The sequence below is a fragment of the Lipotes vexillifer genome, unplaced genomic scaffold (genome assembly GCF_000442215.2).
Source record: "Lipotes vexillifer unplaced genomic scaffold, Lipotes_vexillifer_v1.1 scaffold366, whole genome shotgun sequence".
NCBI lineage: Eukaryota > Metazoa > Chordata > Mammalia > Artiodactyla > Lipotidae > Lipotes > Lipotes vexillifer.
In genome coordinates, this window is record NW_006780143.1 from 2,407,434 (window position 1) to 2,417,502 (window position 10,069).

Sequence of the window (10,069 nt, forward strand, 5' to 3'; positions counted from 1 at the left end):
TTATTATCTGATCCTCTCCCTAAGACTAGCTGAGGGCTGGAGGTGGGGTTCTGCAGGCCCTGCCAGGAGTGTCCTGAGGACCTGGGCAGCATTCTAGGAGAAAGTGCCTCTTACCTGTTCCTCTTTGCATGATGATCAAGTTCCAAAAGTAACATCCTAAAGGAATGTTAGATAAAGGCCTTGAGGAGAGTCAAGTCAGGCCTCACAGCGAGGCCAGGAATAATACAGAGCTCAAGGAGATGGGAACAGGAGGTTTGAGGCAGAACCTAGAGTAACTACAGAGCTGCAGTGCAAATAGCTAGAATCAACTTTTAGCCAGGAGCTTTCAAAGAGACAAGGATCACAGCTTCATCTACTAAGGATTCTTGCCCCCAAAATTGAAACTAAACCTGACCACACCTCATTTTTATGAGGAAACTACCGATTTACAGGAAATGCAGAGGATGGAAAAATTTGGGGAATTGCAATTGGCAACGTCTGGAATGTGGGGAAGTCTATAAGTGACCGGGTATTTGCAATTACAAGGAAGCGGGGTGTGGAGGGTGGAGGGAGAGCCCATAGAGGTTTGAGACAAATCAACCATTCACAGGGTGTGGAATTATTTAGATCATAATTCAACCTACTGTAAAAATGATAAAAACTAAAATTTTAAAAAGCAATTGGGAGACAATTGGAAGATGGAATACTGAACAGATATTTGAAGATAATGGCGAATTATAGTTTAAAATTGTATTGCAGTTATCTTTTAAAAGACTCAGTCTTTAAGGGCTGTGGTTTTAGAACTTTAACATGCATCAGAATCACCTGGAGGACTTGTTAAAATGCAGATTACTGTGTCTCATCCCCAAGATTTTCTAATTCTGTAGAACTTTGTTGGAGCCCGAAAATTTCCATTTTTAACAAGCTGGATGATGGGTACATGAGAGTTCTTTATTCCTATTCTGTCTACTCTTGTTATGTTTGAAATTTCTATTTTAAACATTTTTTTAAGATAAGGGAAGAGAAAAAAATAGAAAAAGCATTTGACAATATCCAATTCCTGATTTTTTTTAAAAAAATCTCTCAACAAACTAGAGAATACAAGGGAGCTTCCTCAACCTAATAAGAATCTATGAAGGGCTTCCCTGGTGGCGCAGTGGTTAAGAATCCGCCTGCCAATGAGGGGACACTGATTTGAGCCCTGGTCTGGGAAGATCCCACATGCCTCGGAGCAACTAAGCCCGTGCACCATAACTACTGAGCCTGCGCTCTAGAGCCCGTGAGCCACAACTACTGAGCCCACATGCCACAACTACTGAAGCCCACGTGCCTAAGACCCGTTGCTCCGCAACAAGAGCAGCCACCGCAATGAGAAACCCGTGCACCACAACGAAGAGTAGCCCCCACTCGCCACAACTAGAGAAAGCCCATACGCAGCAACAAAGACCCAACGCAGCCAAAAATATTAATTAATTAATTTTTAAAAAAAAGAATCTATGAAAATCCTCGGGTAACGTCGTATCTGATAAAAGACTGAATACTTTCTCCCTAAGATCAGCAACGAGACAAGGATATCTGCTCTCATCATTTCTATTCAACATTGTACTGGTTAGCTAGTACAATGAGGCAAGAAAAAGAAAGAAAAAGCATCCAAATCGGAAAGAATAAGTAAAACCGTCTTTTTCTTCAGACAGCATGATAGCCTATGTAGAAAATCCTTTGAGGTCTACAAAACAGCTGCTAGAACTAAGAGGAAGGTTTTGCAATACTGTGGCAAGGACAGACACTACAGCTGGGTGGAAGCTGGATGGCTGTGGGGAAACGTTTTTGATCTTATTTTCTAAAGCCCCTAGGAACTTTTTTTCCTCCTGAGTTTGCATCCTATCACAACCTGGGGGCCTTCCCTGACTGATATTGAGAGTGAAGACTTATTCCTTACTTAATCGTATTTCTCCAAGGAGAAATTCCTGAGAGCCATGGCTCTCAAACTTGTCTGCACACTGGAATCACTCGGGGAACTTCGAAAACTCCTGCTGCCCGGGTTCCACCTCCACGGATTGTGATTTAATTATACTGAGGTATGGCCTGGATGTAGGATCCCCAATTCTGATGTACAATGTACCTTGAGAACCACTGCCCTACAGGAATATTTCTGGCCTGGTAACCTCTCTGAACAGTGAGTTTAGGAGGTGAAACTGGGCAAGCATGGCTCAGGCTCTACTGGATTTTCTGTGGGATCTGCCTGCCTTTAAAGTTTACTGATTCTGTTCTGCTACTCTGAGCCATAAATTGTACGGCAAGGGGCAGAGGGAACAGGAGGTGGGAGAGGACTACGGCTGTCCAGGAGTGACTGACTATGACAAGGTAAATCTAGCTAGTTCAGATGTAAGGAAGTCCACTTAGTCATCAGACTTAAAGCCATCTATTCCTAAAACCTTACCTCCCCAACTTTTATTTGGAGAAAGTTCAAAGCATATATACTCACCACATACATTCAGTACATTCATCAGTTGTTAACACTGTGTTCCATTTGTCATCTTTCTCTCTCTTTTTTTCCCCTTTTTTCTTTTTTGGCTGAACCTATGTAGTTCAATAGGTATCTCTTAAGAGCAAAGGCATTTTTCTACTTAATCATGAGACGATTTTTACCCTCAGGAAGTTTAACATTGATACATTATTACCTATTATACATTCCATATTTATATTACCCTAGTTTACCTCAAAAGTTCCTTTATACCTGTTTTAAAGACCAAAGGCATTTTTCTACTTAATCATGAGACAATTTTTACCCTCAGGAAGTTTAACATTGATACATTATTATCTATTATACATTCCATATTTATATTACCCTAGTTTACCTCAGAAGTTCCTTTATACCTGTTTTAAAGACCATACACTGCATTTAATGGTCTTGTCTCTTTACTATCCATAATCTATAGAATAATCTCCCTCCTTTTCAGAAGACACTGACAAGTTTGAAAAGGCCAGACTACCTGTGTCATAAAATACACCATAATGATGCTTCCTTATGATTAATTCATGTTAAATATTTAGCACGAATACCAGGTTTGTGATGTCGTATCCTTCCAATTGCATCACATCAGTAAGAACACAATGTCAGTTTGTTCCAGTATCTCTGATGCTGGATTTAATCACTTTGGTTAACGTGGTGCCCACCAAATCTCTTCATTTTAAAGGTATCTTTTCCCTTTATACTTAATAAGTAACCTGTTGGGTGATACTGTGAGCCCATACGAATATCCTGTTCCCCAACAAATTTATACCCATGGTTTTAGCATCCATGGATAATCAGTTATTACTGATTGCAAATAGTGATTTGCAATAGTGGTGTTTGCAAATAGTGATTTTCTAATTCTATCATTCCTTCTACATTTTTTTTTTAAAAAAACTGTTTATTTATTTTGTAAGAATGTACCCCCTAGTCCAAAGTTAACTATGTTTAAAAAATTTTTGGCCAAAAAATTTACAAAAACATTTTCAGTTCAACCTAATGAAAGTGATATCTAGAAAATATTTGACATCATTAAGTCTGCCTTAGATAGTTCCGATTCTAAAGCATTCCTAAGGCACGGTGTTCTGGAAGACAAATGTGCTTCTGTGGTGCTACATGGCATATGCGGCATCCGTGACTGGCTGCAAGTGAGCCCTGGCAGGCTCCTTTCTCCTGACGCTGGGGGACTGTGAGAGGAGTCAGACGTAGGCCTCCAGGGCTGCATGGAACTCTGTGAGACACTGGCCCAGCTGCTGGAACTTGGGCCTCTCCTCCGGATCTAAGGCCCAGCGACAAGCCATCACAGCAAATAGTTCATCAGGACAGTTGATCGGCTGGGCTATTCTGTAACCATCTTTCAGGTGTGTGGCCATCTCAAACGGGTCGGTGTCCACGTAGGGCGTTTGGCCCAGAGTCATGAGCTCCCACAGCGTCACTCCAAAGGCCCACACATCACTAGCAGTGGAGAACTCATTATTAACCAGACTTTCAAGAGCCATCCACCGAACTGGCCTGTTTTTGTTGTCCCCCAGACAATGATCGTCCATAGGGAACGAGTCTCTGGAGAAGGTATTGTCTGCAATCTTAACTTGAAGTGTGTCATCAATGACACAGTTCCTAGCAGCCAGGTCTTCGTGGATGACTTCCCTTCTGGCCAGATAGCTCATTCCACAAGCAATCTGAATAGCCATGTGGACAAGTCTTGTTGAGAAATTGCCTGTGGATTATCGGCCTCTACTAATTTGCACTGCCGTAAAAACAAGTAAAAGCAATTTAAGATTCCCCCAATTCATGTAAGGCAATATCACCATGGGCTTTTCTCATTCTTCTATACAGACATGAGTAATAGGAATAAGATTCCTGTGATGAAGGCCTCGTAGCTTACAACTTTCAGTAAGCATCATTGTCACCTGAATTTCAGAAGCTTGATCTTTAACTGTTTTTACAAATGCTTGTTTTTCCTTATTTGGATCTTTTTCATCTACTAAAATCCCATGGAAAACACGCCCAAAAGTACCTTCCTGGAGTACATTTTTAGAGTTATCCTCTCCCCGGATATTGCGATATCCTTCACCTTAGCTTTGGCCTCCAAAAGAGTGACACTTCTCAGGTCATTCTTCTCTATCCGCAAGGTGGGATAACCTGAGGAGCTGGTGATAGAAGTTGCACTGTTGGGTGTGTCAGTTCTCAGATACTGAGTCGTCTGGGTAGATGGCTGAGACAGCCCTTGGGAACTACTGCTGGCACTGATGCTGTCATCCAGTTCAATCCTTTTCATACTAAGAAGGTGCAAAACAGCTAATATTATTGCTACAAGAAATATTACTGCACAGCAAACCCTTACGCTGATATAAAACACATGCATAGAAGTGGTTGGAGCTGCATGTACAGAATCATAAATAGTTCTGCTAGTGCTTTTGTCCAAGGATGACGTTTTTACTTCAAGTTTTTTGTAGCACATTTTCCTTCGTTTAAAATTTAAGACTAAAGTTTTTTGAAGAATTTACTGTCAAGTTGAGCTGCATTAGTATCATAACCTCAGAATCTACTTTGCCAGTACAGGAAAGCTCGATCCGAAGCACTGATAAAGTGCGTGGAACTTCCCCCTGAGCAGAAATGTTGACCTGGGGCATGTCCATAGCCAGGAAATTGTCTACTTGGAATCCCAGCTTATATTCAACCTTGGACTTTGCATGCCAAGTGAAGTGCTGGAAATTTGTCTCGCTGGGTACTAACAGGTTAAAGGATAGGGCGTAGTGACTAATAAGATCATTTCTCACACAATAAAGTTCTGCAACAAGACAGATGAGCCGGCGCACCTAGTCCTCGCTCGGGTAGAGGTTCACGCTAGGCCCCGCGTACGGGGGGAGGCAGCGCCGGCGGCCTCGGGGCAGGGGCGGGGGCGGGGCCCTCAGGCCGCGGGTCCACCGGAGGCGGCCCCGGCCCGGTGGCCCCGGCCGCGCCGTCCTGCGCATGGCCGCCGCCGCCGCCCAACTCCGGCTCCGAGCCCTTCAGAGCCCCGAGCCAGGGGCGGCCGCCCAGCTCATCGCGCCGCCGGCCCGTGGCCCCCTGCCGCCGCTTCAGACCGCTGGAGCGCGCCGCCGCCGCCTTCTCGGCCGCATGCGGTAGGCGGGCCTCCTTCCACATTTTTAACTGGAGTTCTTTTATAAAAAGAGCTTTCCTCCCTTCCCCTCACTGCCTGCTTTTTTGAGTATGATTATGGACTCAGGGATTCCTTGTTTATTTATCAAATTATGATCCATTTCTGTCATTTGTCTTTTTGAAACCAGCTCTTGTGTTGTTTCCATATATCCCCATTAATTTTTAAATAGTGTCTTTATTTCTGCTACAAGATATTTTAAGCTCATATATTTCCTTCTCCAGACCTGGAAGCAGCCATTTCTCCAAGAAGTTCCCATTCCTTTTAACTGGAAATGGTATTTATTATGCCATTTCTCTTTGATACAAAGTTTTGTTTTGTTTTGTTTTTATCTTTATCTGCCTGACCCCTATCTATCTCCAAGTTTGTTCCAAACTCGGGCAGGTGAAAAATAAGGTGTTATGTATTAAACCCTATACCTTTCAATACCTGACCCAGTGTAATATAGAATAGGCTCATAACTTATCTTTATAGTTCTATATTGATTCAACAAAAAAAAATTTTTTTTTTTAATGTTTTTTGCGGCACGCAGGCCTCTCACTGTTGTGGCCTCTCCCGTTGCGGAGCACAGGCTCCAGACGCGCAGGCTCAGCGGCCATGGCTCACGGGCCCAGCCGCTCCGCAGCATGTGGGATCTTCCCGGACCGGGGCACGAACCCGTGTTCCCTGCGTCGGCAGGCGGACTCTCAACCACTGCGCCACCAGGGAAGCACCAACAAATATTTTTTAAATGCTTACACTGTGCTAAGCACCCGGGATAAAATTTGAAGCAAGACACGCACAGTCATGGCCTTCCTGTGCGTACAGTCTAGTGGAGAAGGCAAATATGAATCAAATGATCATATAAATATTTAACTACAAACACTGTAAATCTCTAAAAATAGGCACACTGAGTTCTAGGCATACATCAAGGAGTCTGGCGTATTCTGGGTTGGGAAGGGTTCCCTTAAAATAGGAACATAGAGGGACTTCCCTGGCAGTCTAGTGGTTAAGACTCTGCACTTCCACTGCAGAGGACACAGGTTCGATCCCTGGTCGGGGAACTAAGAACCTGCATGCTGTGTGGCATGGCCGATAAATAAATAAATAAATAGGAACTGAGATCTAGGATCTGAAAAGTGGATAGGAGTTACTCAGTTCAAGGGAAAAAGGCGTGTGTGTGTGTGTGTGTGTGTGTGTGTGTGTGTGTGTGTGTTGGGGGTAGTGGTGCTGGTGGCAGAGGGTATGGGAGTAGTGAGTCTAGCAGGTTCTGAGGTAAAGAGAGGAAATTGGAATATCTGAGAAACAAAAAAAATGCTGAGGTCTTTATTGTCATAAGCTAGGGTAAGGGACTATGTTGTAGCTGGCAGGCTGGGCAGATGCTCACTCCATAGGACCCTGAGGGCACAGAAGAGAGATTGGAGTTGATACTGCTGAGAGTTAAGGAACACATAGGTACACAAAGCCAATAAACAAACATGCTCCAAAAGCCTTCAAAGGCAGGGTGGAGGTCTCTGGAGGAAGAGAAAGAGATGGATAAGAGCTGGAATTTTGTGTGGATCTTTTGCAGGGAGGAGGAAGGGATAGGTGAGAGGTTTCGGGAGGGAACAGTCTGAGCACAGGGCTGACCTTCACCCTTCCCTTACTCTGAAGGATCTGCCCTTTTGCTCTCCTAAGATGTGGCACCACTGAAAACCTGGTCTGTCGCAGCCCTGGAGAGGTGGAAAATTTTAGCAGTGATAGCTGGGAGGAAGGGAGTCCAGAGAATAATCTGAATGATTCCTTAAAGCTACATACAATCTGTGAGGCATGTGGGAGTGCTCTAAAAAAAGTTTTTTAAGTTTTCCAACTCCTTTTACAATGCTAGCAGAACTGACACCAGATCTGATTGACATAGTAAATGCAAAGAGAAAGGAGTAACATAAAAGTTACCATCTTAACCATTTTCAAGTGTACAGTTCAAGTAGTGTTAAGTACATTCACGTTGTTGTGGAACCAATCTCCAGAACTATTTTCATCTTGTGAAACTGAAACTCTGTACCCATTTATCCATTGATGGACACTTGAGTGGCTCCCACCTTTTGGCTAATGTAAAGAATGCTATGAGCATGGGTGTACAAATACCTCTTTGAGTCCCTGCTTTCAGTTCTTTTGTATATATACCCAAAGGTGGAATTGCTGGATTACATGGTAATTCTATTTTTAATTTTTTGAGGAACTATTATACCAAACTTTTCTCCATTACAACTACAAAAGGATTTCAATTTCTCCAATTTACCAATCTTTATTGGTTCCTGTTTGGTTTTTTTTTTTTACATACTGGCCATCCTAATGAGTGTGCGTTTATTTTTAAAGTATACATGTTTATTGTGGAAATTAGAGATACAGAAAAGATATAAATGAAAGAAAAAAGTAAAAACAAAACTGTTTTTAAATGTTCCATTTTAAAATGAGAAAGCACAGGGTTGCTATGTAAACATAAAAAGAGCCTTTGTTTAAAGAAATGCAAAGAGATTAATTAATAGAAGAGTGAGCAAAGGACAGGCACGGGAAGGTTGCCAGGGATGAAACAGAAGTAGCCAATATTATGTAAAAGGGTTGGTATCTGGTACCGGGGAGACAAGGATAGGAGCCTGCCTAGTTCACTGGCTACTTCCATCTGGTGAGGACACTGTTGAAGGGGCCTCCTGCAGCTACTACAGCTGGAGGGGTGTCAAAAACTCTGCTCTGCCCTGCATAGACTATAACCCCAACCAGTTTATCCACTGAATACAAAAAAACGGAGGCTCGACAGCCAGAGGAAACATTCCCTTCCCTAACACCAAAACAAATGATATATTGGGAATGCTCCACAGAAAATACAGACGAGAATGGAGCCCTTAAAAAGCTCTAAAAACACAAATGAAGTGGCCAAACTACACATTTTGTTTTAGAGGTAAGAATGCTGGGAAAGAATTTTGGAAAAGCAAGAATATTAAAGCACTTTGTCCAGACTGCAATGCCAGACAATAGTTTACCCTGCCCTCGTTCAGTTATCATGCCGATAGCAAAGCAGCTCACCTGGGGAACTCTGAAGGCGCAGCAGCTCCCACTGGAATCTGAAGCTACGTGGTGGTTTTAAAACAGGCCCCAAAATGCTTGGAAACACCTCCTGTCAAGAGGCGGCCGCTCTGTCTCCAGAATGAATCCAGTGGGCTTATGACTGTTTCAGCTGATAGATTATGACAGAAATGATGCCATGTGATTTCTGGAGTTGGGTCCTGAAAGGCTATGCAGATCCCCTCCAGTTTTCTTGGACCACTCACTCTACAGAAGTTTCTTTACTGGGTCCTCACTCTAGAAACCCAGCCGCCATGCTGTGAAAAGCCAAGCTTGGGAGAGGCCAAGTGTTGGCACCGGCTGATAGCCCAGCTGAGCCCAGTCTTGGCGTCATCTCAGCCCAGGTGCCTCACATGTGAATAAAGAAGCCTCCAGATGATTTCAGCCCTCAGCTTTTCAAGGCATTCCCAGCCTTTTGAATCTTCAGAACAAGAGGCCTCAGTCACGGAAGAGAGATGAGCAATATATGCTATGTCCTGTCTAAATTCCTGATCCACAGAAGCTGTGGTAGTTTATCTTTCAATGTCTTTGGGATCATTTGTTGTGCAACAGTAGATAATCAGACCAAATAGTTAAATTACTAGCACTACAAAGAAAGAAATTTCAACTACTGGTTAAGACTATTAATTCACCTGTGTCTAGTAGAAGAGTTAGTGGTGTTACAGGCACTTAAAAATCAAAGAACTTGGACTATCCAGCTAGCAGTCACTTTCTAGGAATGCTGTCCTCATTCCACAGATAGATTATTCTTATGGGTGAAAATCCTGGTAGGGCTGTGGAGATAGATCACTCTTGATCTTATGGCTGAGTCTCCCATCAGTGGAAATTCCCTGTGTCTGTAGGGGTTTTGCAATGACAAAGAGGATGTCCTGTAAGATTCCCCATGTGGGAAAAAGATGTTGTCCTAGGGGCTGTGAGCTTCCTAGACCTCAGTCTAGACGAGACTATGATGAGCTAGCCCCTCATTGAGGACTTACTTTCTTAAATGCAGTGGTGGACAGAGCTGGCTGGGGTCGGGGTAAAGAGACTTTCTGCTCAGTCCCTTGGAGTCCTCTTGGGGTTTAACAGAAGCATGGAGTGGCTGGTTATAGTGCTGATAAACCCTGGGAATCTACAGTAAATACATAGGATGACAGATGGTCTGTGAACAAACAAACTGTAGAATTACTTTGGATTTGATTATTTCTGGCTAGGGGCGGGGGGCGGGGCAGTGGCAGAGGAGGGAGTGGTGATCCTGGTATACCCATTATTAAAACAGTTTCCATGAAACACCAACATGGTTTTCTGAATAGCAAATCATGCCAGACCCGTTTAATCTTTTTTTTTTTTTTTTTTTTTTT

The 10,069-nt window shown here is 43.2% G+C and overlaps 1 non-coding gene and 1 pseudogene across 1 annotated transcript; one reads left to right on the forward strand and one right to left on the reverse strand.

The window, feature by feature from the left end:
* Window positions 1–3,690: 3,690 nt before the first annotated feature.
* Window positions 3,691–5,466, reverse strand: LOC103082031 (tyrosine-protein kinase RYK pseudogene; annotated as a pseudogene).
* A 1,155-nt stretch (window positions 5,467–6,621) lies between these two features.
* TRNAG-UCC (transfer RNA glycine (anticodon UCC)) lies at window positions 6,622–6,694 on the forward strand. The gene has a single exon. It is a non-coding gene; the product is annotated as a tRNA-Gly (tRNA).
* The last annotated feature ends 3,375 nt before the right edge of the window (window positions 6,695–10,069 follow it).